This window comes from Scyliorhinus torazame, chromosome 5, assembly GCF_047496885.1.
Source record: "Scyliorhinus torazame isolate Kashiwa2021f chromosome 5, sScyTor2.1, whole genome shotgun sequence".
In the NCBI taxonomy this organism is placed as follows: domain Eukaryota; kingdom Metazoa; phylum Chordata; class Chondrichthyes; order Carcharhiniformes; family Scyliorhinidae; genus Scyliorhinus; species Scyliorhinus torazame.
Window position 1 is genome coordinate 187733007 of NC_092711.1, and position 12961 is coordinate 187745967.

The 12961-nt window shown below is 45.6% G+C and overlaps 7 non-coding genes across 7 annotated transcripts; all 7 read left to right on the plus strand.

The window, feature by feature from the left end:
* Window positions 1–479: 479 nt before the first annotated feature.
* On the plus strand, window positions 480–574 carry trnai-uau (transfer RNA isoleucine (anticodon UAU)). Its single transcript has 2 exons — window positions 480–517; window positions 539–574. It is a non-coding gene; the product is annotated as a tRNA-Ile (tRNA).
* A 2182-nt stretch (window positions 575–2756) lies between these two features.
* On the plus strand, window positions 2757–2851 carry trnai-uau (transfer RNA isoleucine (anticodon UAU)). The gene is made up of 2 exons: window positions 2757–2794; window positions 2816–2851. It is a non-coding gene; the product is annotated as a tRNA-Ile (tRNA).
* Window positions 2852–4564: 1713 nt separating this feature from the next.
* trnai-uau (transfer RNA isoleucine (anticodon UAU)) lies at window positions 4565–4659 on the plus strand. Its single transcript has 2 exons — window positions 4565–4602; window positions 4624–4659. It is a non-coding gene; the product is annotated as a tRNA-Ile (tRNA).
* A 1767-nt stretch (window positions 4660–6426) lies between these two features.
* Window positions 6427–6521, plus strand: trnai-uau (transfer RNA isoleucine (anticodon UAU)). Its single transcript has 2 exons — window positions 6427–6464; window positions 6486–6521. It is a non-coding gene; the product is annotated as a tRNA-Ile (tRNA).
* Window positions 6522–7214: 693 nt separating this feature from the next.
* On the plus strand, window positions 7215–7309 carry trnai-uau (transfer RNA isoleucine (anticodon UAU)). The gene is made up of 2 exons: window positions 7215–7252; window positions 7274–7309. It is a non-coding gene; the product is annotated as a tRNA-Ile (tRNA).
* A 1707-nt stretch (window positions 7310–9016) lies between these two features.
* Window positions 9017–9111, plus strand: trnat-ugu (transfer RNA threonine (anticodon UGU)). The gene is made up of 2 exons: window positions 9017–9054; window positions 9076–9111. It is a non-coding gene; the product is annotated as a tRNA-Thr (tRNA).
* A 1711-nt stretch (window positions 9112–10822) lies between these two features.
* On the plus strand, window positions 10823–10917 carry trnai-uau (transfer RNA isoleucine (anticodon UAU)). The gene is made up of 2 exons: window positions 10823–10860; window positions 10882–10917. It is a non-coding gene; the product is annotated as a tRNA-Ile (tRNA).
* The last annotated feature ends 2044 nt before the right edge of the window (window positions 10918–12961 follow it).

A 12961-nucleotide genomic window follows, 5' to 3' on the forward strand; every position in this document is an offset into this window, starting at 1 on the left:
TCCCACGTCTGCACTCATTTACTCCAGGTGTTCCGGTTCCTCTCACGGGACACGAAAGATATCCCATGAGTGAAGTGAACATTCTGTATTATCCAACCGTGTACCCGAACCAGGTACACGGTTGGATAATACAGAATGTCCACTTCACTAATGTGGCACCTCATGCCTTTCCAGAATAACTTTATTACAGTGTTAATGTACAATTACTTGTGCCAATAAAGATTAATATTGTAGCCCAATAACTGCATCTGACCAGGATTCGAAGATTAACCACAATAATCTTTATTAGTAACAATGACGATAATTAAATATGCAGCAAATGCAACACGTTAACTATGATCAAATTCCGACCCCCGCCCCATGCCCCTCAACGCGCCGGCATCATTGACACACACGGCACAAACAAACAATCATAGAGGGGAAAAGACGGCTGTCAGAAAACGACAACAGTAAAAATGATGTGACATTTCATTTTTTGTGCTCCAGTGGCGCAATCGGTTGGCGCGCGGTACTTATACAGCAGTACAAACGGCGAGTGATGCCGAGGTTGTGAGTTCGATCCTCACCTGGAGCAAAATTTTTAATATAGGATGTTGGTTCGCACAGTTAGTTGGACAGGTGATTTGGAGCGACGCCAGCAGCACCAGTTCGATGTCTGCACCGGTTGAGTTTCTTGGGGCGGCAACGCCACAATAACTGGAATGTGTGCATCGTGGATCGCACTGAAAGTTCTAGGTCACAGGTTCTATACTCAGCTGGGTCAATGTCTGTGTGCCCATTCCATGTTCTCCCACGTCTGCGCTCATTTACTCCAGGTGTTCCGGTTCCTCTCACGGGACACGAAAGATGTCCCGTGAGCCGAAGAGGATATTGTGTATTATCCAGCAGTATACGCGAACTGGTACCGGGGTGTGGCAACTCGGAGCTTTCCACACAACATTATTACAGGTTAATGCAAGCCTACTTGTGACAATAATGATTAATATTAATTGCATGTGACCAGGATTCTAAGATTAACCGCAATTATCTTTATTAGTACCAATAACTATAATTAAATATGCACCAAATGCAACTCGTTAACTATGATCAAATTCCCATCCACGGCCCCAGGCCCCTCAACTCGCCCGCACCAGTTATACACGCGGTACAAACAAACAGAGAGACGAAAAGAGGGGTGTCAACAAAACGACTCAAGTAAAAATGATTGGACATGTAGTACAATGTCCTGCAGTGCTGCAATCGGTTAGCGGGCGCTATTTATCTAGCAGTGCAAACAGCTTCAGGTGATGAATTCGATCCTCACCAGGAGTCGTAACTTTTATATGGGAAGTTGGATCGCTCAGTTTGCTGGACCGGTGCCTTGTGATTGGGAGCGACACCAGCAGCACAGTTCAATCTCTGTGCCGGTTGTGATTATGATGGGCGGCACGGTTGCATAGTTGTTAGCAACTGTTTCTTCGTAGTGCCAAGGTCACTGAATTTATACTCAGCTTCGATTACTGTCTGTGAGGCCTCTGCATGTTCTCCCGTGTCTGCGTTTGTTTTCTCCGGGTGCTCCGGTTCCTCTCACGAGACCAGAAAGATGTCCCATTAGTTGAAGTGGACATTCTGTATTATCCAACCATGAACCGGAACCAGGTACCGGGATGTGGCAACTCGTGGGTTTCCAGAATAACTGTATTACAGTGTTGATGCACACCTACCTGTGACAATAAAGATTAATATTATCGACTGCCCAATAACTGCATGTGACCAGGATTCTAAGATTAACCACAACAATCTTTATTGGTAACAATAACCATAAATAAATATGCAGCAAATGCAACTCGTTAATTATGATCAAATTCCGCCCCCCGCCCCATGCCGCTCAACTCGCCGGCATCATTGGCACACAGAGCACACAGAAAAAAACACGGAGGGAAAAGAGGGCTGTCAAAAAACGATGAAAGTAAAAACGACTTTTGGTGTTATGTGCGCCTGTGTTGGAATTGGTAAGCGCACGGGGTTTATACAATAGTGTAAACAGCGAGCAATTCCGTGATTGTGAGTTTGACCCTCACATGGAGTAGAAATCTTAAGAAGGAAGTTGGTTCGCACAGTTGGTTGGACACGTGATTTGGAGCGACGCCAGCAGCACCAGTTCGATGTCTGCACCGGTTGACTTTCTTGAGGGCGGCAACTCCACAATAACTGGAATGTGTGCATCGTGGTTCGCACTGACAGTTCAAGGTCACAGGTTCTATACTCAGCTGGGTCACTGTCTGTGTGCCCACTCCATGTTCTCCCACGTCTGCACTCATTTACTCCAGGTGTTCCGGTTCCTCTCACGGGACACGAAAGATATCCCATGAGTGAAGTGAACATTCTGTATTATCCAACCGTGTACCCGAACCAGGTACTCGGTTGGATAATACAGAATGTCCACTTCACTAATGTGGCAACTAATGCCTTTCCAGAATAACTTTATTACAGTGTTAATGTACAATTACTTGTGACAATAAAGATTAATATTGTAGCCCAATAACTGCATCTGACCAGGAATCTAAGATTAACCACAATAATCTTTATTATAAGACGATAATTAAATATGCAGCAAATGCAACACGTTAACTATGATCAAATTCCGCCCCCCGCCCCATGCCCCTCAACGCGCCGGCATCATTGGCACACACGGCACAAACAAACAATCATAGAGGGGAAAAGACGGCTGTCAGAAAACGACAACAGTAAAAATGATTCGACATTTCATTTTTTATGCTCCAGTGGCGCACTCGGTTAGCGCGCGGTACTTATACAGCAGTACAAACGGCGAGCGATGCCGAGGTTGTGAGTTCGATCCTCACCTGGGGCAAAACTTTTAACACAGGATGTTTGTTCGCACAGTTAGTTGGACAGGTGATTTGGAGCGACGCCAGCAGCACCAGTTCGATGTCTGCACCGGTTGAGTTTCTTGAGGCGGCAACGCCACAATAACTGGAATGTGTGCAACGTGGATCGCACTGACAGTTCTAGGTCACAGGTTCTATACTCAGCTGGGTCAATGTCTGTGTGCCCACTCCATGTTCTCCCACGTCTGCGCTCATTTACTCCAGGTGTTCCGGTTCCTCTCACGGGACACGAAAGATGTCCCGTGAGCCGAAGAGGATATTGTGTATTATCCAGCTGTATACACGAACTGGTACCGGGATGTGGCAACTCGGAGCTTTCCACAATAATATTATTACAGGTTAATGCAAGCCTACTTGTGACAATAATGATTAATATTAATTGCATGTGACCAGGATTCTAAGATTAACCGCAATTATCTTTATTAGTACCAATAACAATAATTAAATATGCGTTCGTGTTCTCCGGGTGCTCCGGTTCCTCTCACGAGACCAGAAAGATGTCCCATTAGTTGAAGTGGACATTCTGTATTATCCAACCATGTACCCGAACCAGGTACCGGGATGTGGCAACTCGTGGGTTTCCAGAATAACTGTATTACAGTGTTGATGCACACCTACCTGTGACAATAAAGATTAATATTATCGACTGCCCAATAACTGCATGTTACCAGGATTCTAAGATTAACCACAACAATCTTTATTGGTAACAATAACCATAAATAAATATGCAGCAAATGCAACTCGTTAACTATGATCAAATTCCGCCCCCCGCCCCATGCCGCTCAACTCGCCGGCATCATTGGCACACAGAGCACACAGAAAAAAACACAGAGGGAAAAGAGGGCTGTCAAAAAACGATGAAAGTAAAAAAGACTTTTGGTGTAATGTGCGCCTGTGTTGGAATTGGTAAGCGCACGGGATTTATACAATAGTGTAAACAGCGAGCAATTCCGTGATTGTCAGTTTGACCCTCACATGGAGCAGAAATCTTAAGAAGGAAGTTGGTTCGCACAGTTGGTTGGACACGTGATTTGGAGCGACGCCAGCAGCACCAGTTCGATGTCTGCACCGGTTGACTTTCTTGGGGGCGGCAACTCCACAATAACTGGAATGTGTGCATCGTGGTTCGCACTGACAGTTCAAGGTCACAGGTTCTATACTCAGCTGGGTCACTGTCTGTGTGCCCACTCCATGTTCTCCCACGTCTGCACTCATTTACTCCAGGTGTTCCGGTTCCTCTCACGGGACACGAAAGATATCCCATGAGTGAAGTGAACATTCTGTATTATCCAACCGTGTACCCGAACCAGGTACACGGTTGGATAATACAGAATGTCCACTTCACTAATGTGGCAACTAATGCCTTTCCAGAATAACTTTATTACAGTGTTAATGTACAATTACTTGTGACAATAAAGATTAATATTGTAGCCCAATAACTGCATCTGACCAGGATTCTAAGATTTACCACAATAATCTTTATTAGTAACAATGACGATAATTAAATATGCAGCAAATGCAACACGTTAACTATGATCAAATTCCGACCCCCGCCCCATGCCCCTCAACGCGCCGGCATCATTGGCACACACGGCACAAACTAACAATCATAGAGGGGAAAAGACGGCTGTCAGAAAACGACAACAGTAAAAATGATTCGACATTTCATTTTTTGTGCTCCAGTGGCGCACTCGGTTAGCGCGCGGTACTTATACAGCAATACAAACGGCGAGCGATGCCGACGTTGTGAGTTCGATCCTCACCTGGAGCACTTTTTTTAATATAGGATGTTGGTTCGCACAGTTAGTTGGACAGGTGATTTGGAGCGACGCCAGCAGCACCAGTTCGATGTCTGCACCGGTTGAGTTTCTTGAGGCGGCAACGCCACAATAAATGGAATGTGTGCAACGTGGATCGCACTGACAGTTCTAGGTCACAGGTTCTATACTCAGCTGGGTCAATGTCTGTGTGCCCACTCCATGTTCTCCCACGTCTGCCACTCCATGTTCTCCCACGTTCTCCCACGTCTAGCAGTGCAAATAGCTTCAGGTGATGAATTCGATCCTCACCAGAAGTCGTTACTTTTATATGGGAAGTTGGATCGCTCAGTTTGCTGGACCGGTGCCTTGTGATTGGCAGCGACACCAGCAGCACAGTTGAATCTCTGTGCCGGTTCTGATTATGATGGGCGGCACGGTTGCATAGTTGTTAGCAACTGTTTCTTCGTAGTGCCAAGGTCACTGAATTTATACTCAGCTTCGATTACTGTCTGTGTGGCCTCTGCATGTTCTCCCGTGTCTGCGTTCGTTTTCTCCGGGTGCTCCGGTTCCTCTCAGGAGACCAGAAAGATGTCCCATTAGTTGAAGTGGACATTCTGTATTATCCAACCATGTACCCGAACCAGGTACCGGAATGTGGCAACTCGTGGGTTTCCAGAATAACTTTATTACAGTGTTAATGCACACCTACCTGTGACAATAAAGATTAATATTATCGACTGCCCAATAACTGCATGTGACCAGGATTCTAAGATTAACCACAACAATCTTTATTGGTAACAATAACCATAAATAAATATGCAGCAAATGCAACTCGTTAACTATGATCAAATTCCGCCCCCCGCCCCATGCCCCTCAACTCGCCGGCATCATTGGCACACAGAGCACAAAGAAACAAACACAGAGGGAAAAGAGGGCTGTCAAAAAACGATGAAAGTAAAAAAGACTTTTGGTGTAATGTGCGCCTGTGTTAGAATTGGTAAGCGCACGGGATTTATACAATAGTGTAAACAGCGAGCAATTCTGTGATTGTGAGTTTGACCCTCACATGGAGCAGAAATCTTAAGAAGGAAGTTGGTTCGCACAGTTGGTTGGACACGTGATTTGGAGCGACGCCAGCAGCGCCAGTTCGATGTCTGCACCGGTTGACTTTCTTGGGGGCGGCAACTCCCCAATAACTGGAATGTGTGCATCGTGGTTCGCACTGACAGTTCAAGGTCACAGGTTCTATACTCAGCTGGGTCACTGTCTGTGTGCCCACTCCATGTTCTCCCACGTCTGCACTCATTTAATCCAGGTGTTCCGGTTCCTCTCACGGGACACGAAAGATATCCCTTGAGTGAAGTGAACATTCTGTATTATCCAACCGTGTACCCGAACCAGGTACACGGTTGGATAATACAGAATGTCCACTTCACTAATGTGGCACCTCATGCCTTTCCAGAATAACTCTATTACAGTGTTAATGTACAATTACTTGTGCCAATAAAGATTAATATTGTACCCAATAACTGCATCTGACCAGGATTCGAAGATTAACCACAATAATCTTTATTAGTAACAATGACGATAATTAAATATGCAGCAAATGCAACACGTTAACTATGATCAAATTCCGCCCCCCCCCCCCCCCCCGACCCATGCCCCTCAACGCGCCGGCATCATTGACACACACGGCACAAACAAACATTCATAGAGGGGAAAAGACGGCTGTCAGAAAACGACAACAGTAAAAATGATGCGACATTTCATTTTTTTGTGCTCCAGTGGCGCAATCGGTTAGCGCGCGGTACTTATACAGCAGTGCAAACGGCGAGCGATGCCGTGGTTGTGAGTTCGATCCTCACCTGGAGCAATATTTTTAATATAGGATGTTGGTTCGCACAGTTAGTTGGACAGGTGATTTGGAGCGACGCCAGCAGCACCAGTTCGATGTCTGCACCGGTTGACTTTCTTGGGGGCGGCAACTCCACAATAACTGGAATGTGTGCATCGTGGTTCGCACTGACAGTTCTAGGTCACAGGTTCTATACTCAGCTGGGTCAATGTCTGTGTGCCCACTCCATATTCTCCCACGTCTGCGCTCATTTACTCCAGGTGTTCCGGTTCCTCTCACGGGACACGAAAGATATCCCATGAGTGAAGTGAACATTCTGTATTATCCAACCGTGTACCCGAACCAGGTACACGGTTGGATAATAAAGAATGTCCACTTCACTATTGTGGCACCTCATGCCTTTCCAGAATAACTTTATTACAGTGTTAATGTACAATTACTTGTGCCAATAAAGATTAATATTGTACCCAATAACTGCATCTGACCAGGATTCGAAGATTAACCACAATAATCTTTATTAGTAACAATGACGATAATTAAATATGCAGCAAATGCAACACGTTAACTATGATCAAATTCCGCCCCCCGCCCCATGCCCCTCAACGCGCCGGCATCATTGACACACACGGCACAAACAAACATTCATAGAGGGGAAAAGACGGCTGTCAGAAAACGACAACAGTAAAAATGATGCGACATTTCATTTTTTGTGCTCCAGTGGCGCAATCGGTTAGCGCGCGGTACTTATACAGCAGTGTAAACGGCGAGCGATGCCGTGGTTGTGAGTTCGATCCTCACCTGGAGCAATATTTTTAATATAGGATGTTGGTTCGCACAGTTAGTTGGACAGGTGATTTGGAGCGACGCCAGCAGCACCAGTTCGATGTCTGCACCGGTTGAGTTTCTTGAGGCGGCAACGCCACAATAACTGGAATGTGTGCAACGTGGATCGCACTGACAGTTCTAGGTCACAGGTTCTGTACTCAGCTGGGTCAATGTCTGTGTGCCCACTCCATGTTCTCCCACGTCTCCGCTCATTCACTCCAGGTGTTCCGGTTCCTCTCACGGGACACGAAAGATGTCCCGTGAGCCGAAGAGGATATTGTGTATTATCCAGCTGTATACGCGAACTGGTACCGGGATGTGGCAACTCGGAGCTTTCCACAATAATATTATTACAGCTTAATGCAAGCCTACTTGTGACAATAATGATTAATATTAATTGCATGTGACCAGGATTCTAAGATTAACCGCAATTATCTTTATTAGTACCAATAACAATAATTAAATATGCGTTCGTGTTCTCCGGGTGCTCCGGTTCCTCTCACGAGACCAGAAAGATGTCCCATTAGTTGAAGTGGATATTCTGTATTATCCAACCATGTACCCGAACCAGGTACCGGAATGTGGCAACTCGTGGGTTTCCAGAATTACTTTATTACAGTGTTAATGCACACCTACCTGTGACAATAAAGATTAATATTATCGACTGCCCAATAACTGCATGTGACCAGGATTCTAAGATTAACCACAACAATCTTTATTGGTAACAATAACCATAAATAAATATGCAGCAAATGCATCTCGTTAACTATGATCAAATTCCGCCCCCCGCCCCATGCCGCTCAACTCGCCGGCATCATTGGCACACAGAGCACACAGAAAAAAACACAGAGGGAAAAGAGGGCTGTCAAAAACGATGAAAGTAAAAAAGACTTTTGGTGTAATGTGCGCCTGTGTTGGAATTGGTAAGCGCACGGGATTTATACAATAGTGTAAACAGCGAGCAATTCCGTGATTGTCAGTTTGACCCTCACATGGAGCAGAAATCTTAAGAAGGAAGTTGGTTCGCACAGTTGGTTGGACACGTGATTTGGAGCGACGCCAGCAGCACCAGTTCGATGTCTGCACCGGTTGACTTTCTTGGGGGCGGCAAGTCCACAATAACTGGAATGTGTGCATCGTGGTTCGCACTGACAGTTCAAGGTCACAGGTTCTATACTCAGCTGGGTCACTGTCTGTGTGCCCACTCCATGTTCTCCCACGTCTGCACTCATTTACTCCAGGTGTTCCGGTTCCTCTCACGGGACACGAAAGATATCCCATGAGTGAAGTGAACATTCTGTATTATCCAACCGTGTACCCGAACCAGGTACTCGGTTGGATAATACAGAATGCCCACTTCACTAATGTGGCAACTAATGCCTTTCCAGAATAACTTTATTACAGTGTTAATGTACAATTACTTGTGACAATAAAGATTAATATTGTAGCCCAATAACTGCATCTGACCAGGAATCTAAGATTAACCACAATAATCTTTATTATAAGACGATAATTAAATATGCAGCAAATGCAACACGTTAACTATGATCAAATTCCGACCCCCGCCCCATGCCCCTCAACGCGCCGGCATCATTGGCACACACGGCACAAACAAACAATCATAGAGGGGAAAAGACGGCTGTCAGAAAACGACAACAGTAAAAATGATTCGACATTTCATTTTTTGTGCTCCAGTGGCGCACTCGGTTAGCGCGCGGTACTTGTACAGCAGTACAAACGGCGAGCGATGCCGAGGTTGTGAGTTCGATCCTCACCTGGAGCAATATTTTTAATATAGGATGTTGGTTCGCACAGTTAGTTGGACAGGTGATTTGGAGCGACGCCAGCAGCACCAGTTCGATGTCTGCACCGGTTGAGTTTCTTGAGGCGGCAACGCCACAATAACTGGAATGTGTGCAACGTGGATCGCACTGACAGTTCTAGGTCACAGGTTCTATACTCAGCTGGGTCAATGTCTGTGTGCCCACTCCATGTTCTCCCACGTCTGCGCTCATTTACTCCAGGTGTTCCGGTTCCTCTCACGGGACACGAAAGATGTCCCGTGAGCCGAAGAGGATATTGTGTATTATCCAGCTGTATACGCGAACTGGTACCGGGATGTGGCAACTCGGAGCTTTCCACAATAATATTATTACAGGTTAATGCAAGCCTACTTGTGACAATAATGATTAATATTAATTGCATGTGACCAGGATTCTAAGATTAACCGCAATTATCTTTATTAGTACCAATAACAATAATTAAATATGCGTTCGTGTTCTCCGGGTGCTCCGGTTCCTCTCACGAGACCAGAAAGATGTCCCATTAGTTGAAGTGGACATTCTGTATTATCCAACCATGTACCCGAACCAGGTACCGGAATGTGGCAACTCGTGGGTTTCCAGAATTACTTTATTACAGTGTTAATGCACACCTACCTGTGACAATAAAGATTAATATTATCGACTGCCCAATAACTGCATGTGACCAGGATTCTAAGATTAACCACAATAATCTTTATTAGTAACAATGACGATAATTAAATATGCAGCAAATGCAACTCGTTAACTATGATCAAATGCCGCCCCCGCCCCATGCCCCTCAACGCGCCGGCATCATTGGCACACAGAGCACACAGAAAAAAACACAGAGGGAAAAGAGGGCTGTCAAAAACGATGAAAGTAAAAAAGACTTTTGGGGTAATGTGCGCCTGTGTTGGAATTGGTAAGCGCACGGGATTTATACAATAGTGTAAACAGCGAGCAATTCCGGAATTGTGAGTTTGACCCTCACATGGAGCAGAAATCTTAAGAAGGAAGTTGGTTCGCACAGTTGGTTGGACACGTGATTTGGAGCGACGCCAGCAGCACCAGTTCGATGTCTGCACCGGTTGACTTTCTTGGGGGCGGCAACTCCACAATAACTGGAATGTGTGCATCGTGGTTCGCACTGACAGTTCAAGGTCACAGGTTCTATACTCAGCTGGGTCACTGTCTGTGTGCCCACTCCATGTTCTCCCACGTCTGCACTCATTTCCTCCAGGTGTTCCGGTTCCTCTCACGGGCCACGAAAGATATCCCATGAGTGAAGTGAACATTCTGTATTATCCAACCGTGTACCCGAACCAGGTACACGGTTGGATAATACAGAATGTCCACTTCACTAATGTGGCAACTCATGCCTTTCCAGAATAACTTTATTACAGTGTTAATGTACAATTACTTGTGACAATAAAGATTAATATTGTAGCCCAATAACTGCATCTGACCAGGATTCTAAGATTAACCACAATAATCTTTATTAGTAACAATGACGATAATTAAATATGCAGCAAATGCAACACGTTGACTATGATCAAATTCCGACCCCCGCCCCATGCCCCTCAACGCGCCGGCATCATTTGCACACACGGCACAAACAAACAATCATAGAGGGGAAATGAGGGCTGTCAGAAAACGACAACAGTAAAAATGATTCGACATTTCATTTTTTGTGCTCCAGTGGCGCAATCGGTTAGCGCGCGGTACTTATACAGCAGTGCAAACGGCGAGCGATGCCGAGGTTGTGAGTTCGATACTCACCTGGAGCAAAACTTTTAATTTCGGATGTTGGTTCGCACAGTTAGTTGGACAGGTGATTTGGAGCGACGCCAGCAGCACCAGCTCGATGTCTGCACCGGTTGAGTTTCTTGGGGCGGCAACGCCACAATCACTGGAATGTGTGCATCGTGGATCGCACTGACAGTTCGGTGTCACAGGTTCTATTCTCAGCTGGGTCAATGTCTGTGTGCCCACTCCATGTTCTCCCATGTCTGCGCTAATTTACTCCAGGGGTTCCGGTTCCTCTCACGAGACCAGAAAGATATCCCATGAGTGAAGTGGACATTCTGTATTATCCAACCGTGTACCCGAACCAGGTACACGGTTGGATAATACAGAATGTCCACTTCACTAATGTGACAACTCGTGCCTTTCCAGAATAACTTTATTACAGTGTTAATGTACACCTACTTGTGACAATAAAGATTAATATTATAGCCCAATCACTGCATCTGACCAGGATTCTAACATTAACCACAATAATCTTTATTAGTAACAATGACGATAATTAAATATGCAGCAAATGCAACACGTTAACTATGATCAAATTCCCCCCCCCCCCCCCCCCCGCCCCATGCCGCTCAACTCGCCGGCATCATTGGCACACAGAGCACACAGAAAAAAACACAGAGGGAAAAGAGGGCTGTCAAAAAACGATGAAAGTAAAAAAGACTTTTGGTGTAATGTGCGCCTGTGTTGGAATTGGTAAGCGCACGGGATTTATACAATAGTGTAAACAGCGAGCAATTCCGTGATTGTGAGTTTGACCCTCACATGAAGCAGAAATCTTAAGAAGGAAGTTGGTTCGCACAGTTAGTTGGACAGGTGATTTGGAGCGACGCCAGCAGCACCAGTTCGATGTCTGCACCGGTTGAGTTTCTTGGGGCGGCAACGCCACAATAACTGGAATGTGTGCATCGTGGATCGCACTGACAGTTCGGTGTCACAGGTTCTATTCTCAGCTGGGTCAATGTCTGTGTGCCCACTCCATGTTCTCCCATGTCTGCGCTAATTTACTCCAGGCGTTCCGGTTCCTCTCACGAGACCAGAAAGATATCCCATGAGTGAAGTGGACATTCTGTATTATCCAACCGTGTACCCGAACCAGGTACACGGTTGGATAATACAGAATGTCCACTTCACTAATGTGGCAACTCGTGCCTTTCCAGAATAACTTTATTACAGTGTTAATGTACACCTACTTGTGACAATAAAGATTAATATTATAGCCCAATCACTGCACCTGACCAGGATTCTAAGATTAACCACAATAATCTTTATTAGTAACAATGACGATATTTAAATATGCAGCAAATGCATCTCGTTAACTATGATCAAATTCCGCCCCCCGCCCCATGCCGCTCAACTCGCCGGCATCATTGGCACACAGAGCACACAGAAAAAAACACAGAGGGAAAAGAGGGCTGTCAAAAACGATGAAAGTAAAAAAGACTTTTGGTGTAATGTGCGCCTGTGTTGGAATTGGTAAGCGCACGGGATTTATACAATAGTGTAAACAGCGAGCAATTCCGGAATTGTGAGTTTGACCCTCACATGGAGCAGAAATCTTAAGAAGGAAGTTGGTTCGCACAGTTGGTTGGACACGTGATTTGGAGCGACGCCAGCAGCACCAGTTCGATGTCTGCACCGGTTGACTTTCTTGGGTGCGGCAACTCCACAATAACTGGAATGTGTGCATCGTGGTTCGCACTGACAGTTCAAGGTCACAGGTTCTATACTCAGCTGGGTCACTGTCTGTGTGCCCACTCCATGTTCTCCCACGTCTGCACTCATTTCCTCCAGGTGTTCCGGTTCCTCTCACGGGACACGAAAGATATCCCATGAGTGAAGTGAACATTCTGTATTATCCAACCGTGTACCCGAACCAGGTACACGGTTGGATAATACAGAATGTCCACTTCACTAATGTGGCACCTCATGCCTTTCCAGAATAACTTTATTAAAGTGTTAATGTACAATTACTTGTGACAATAAAGATTAATATTATGGCCCAATCACTGCACCTGACCAGGA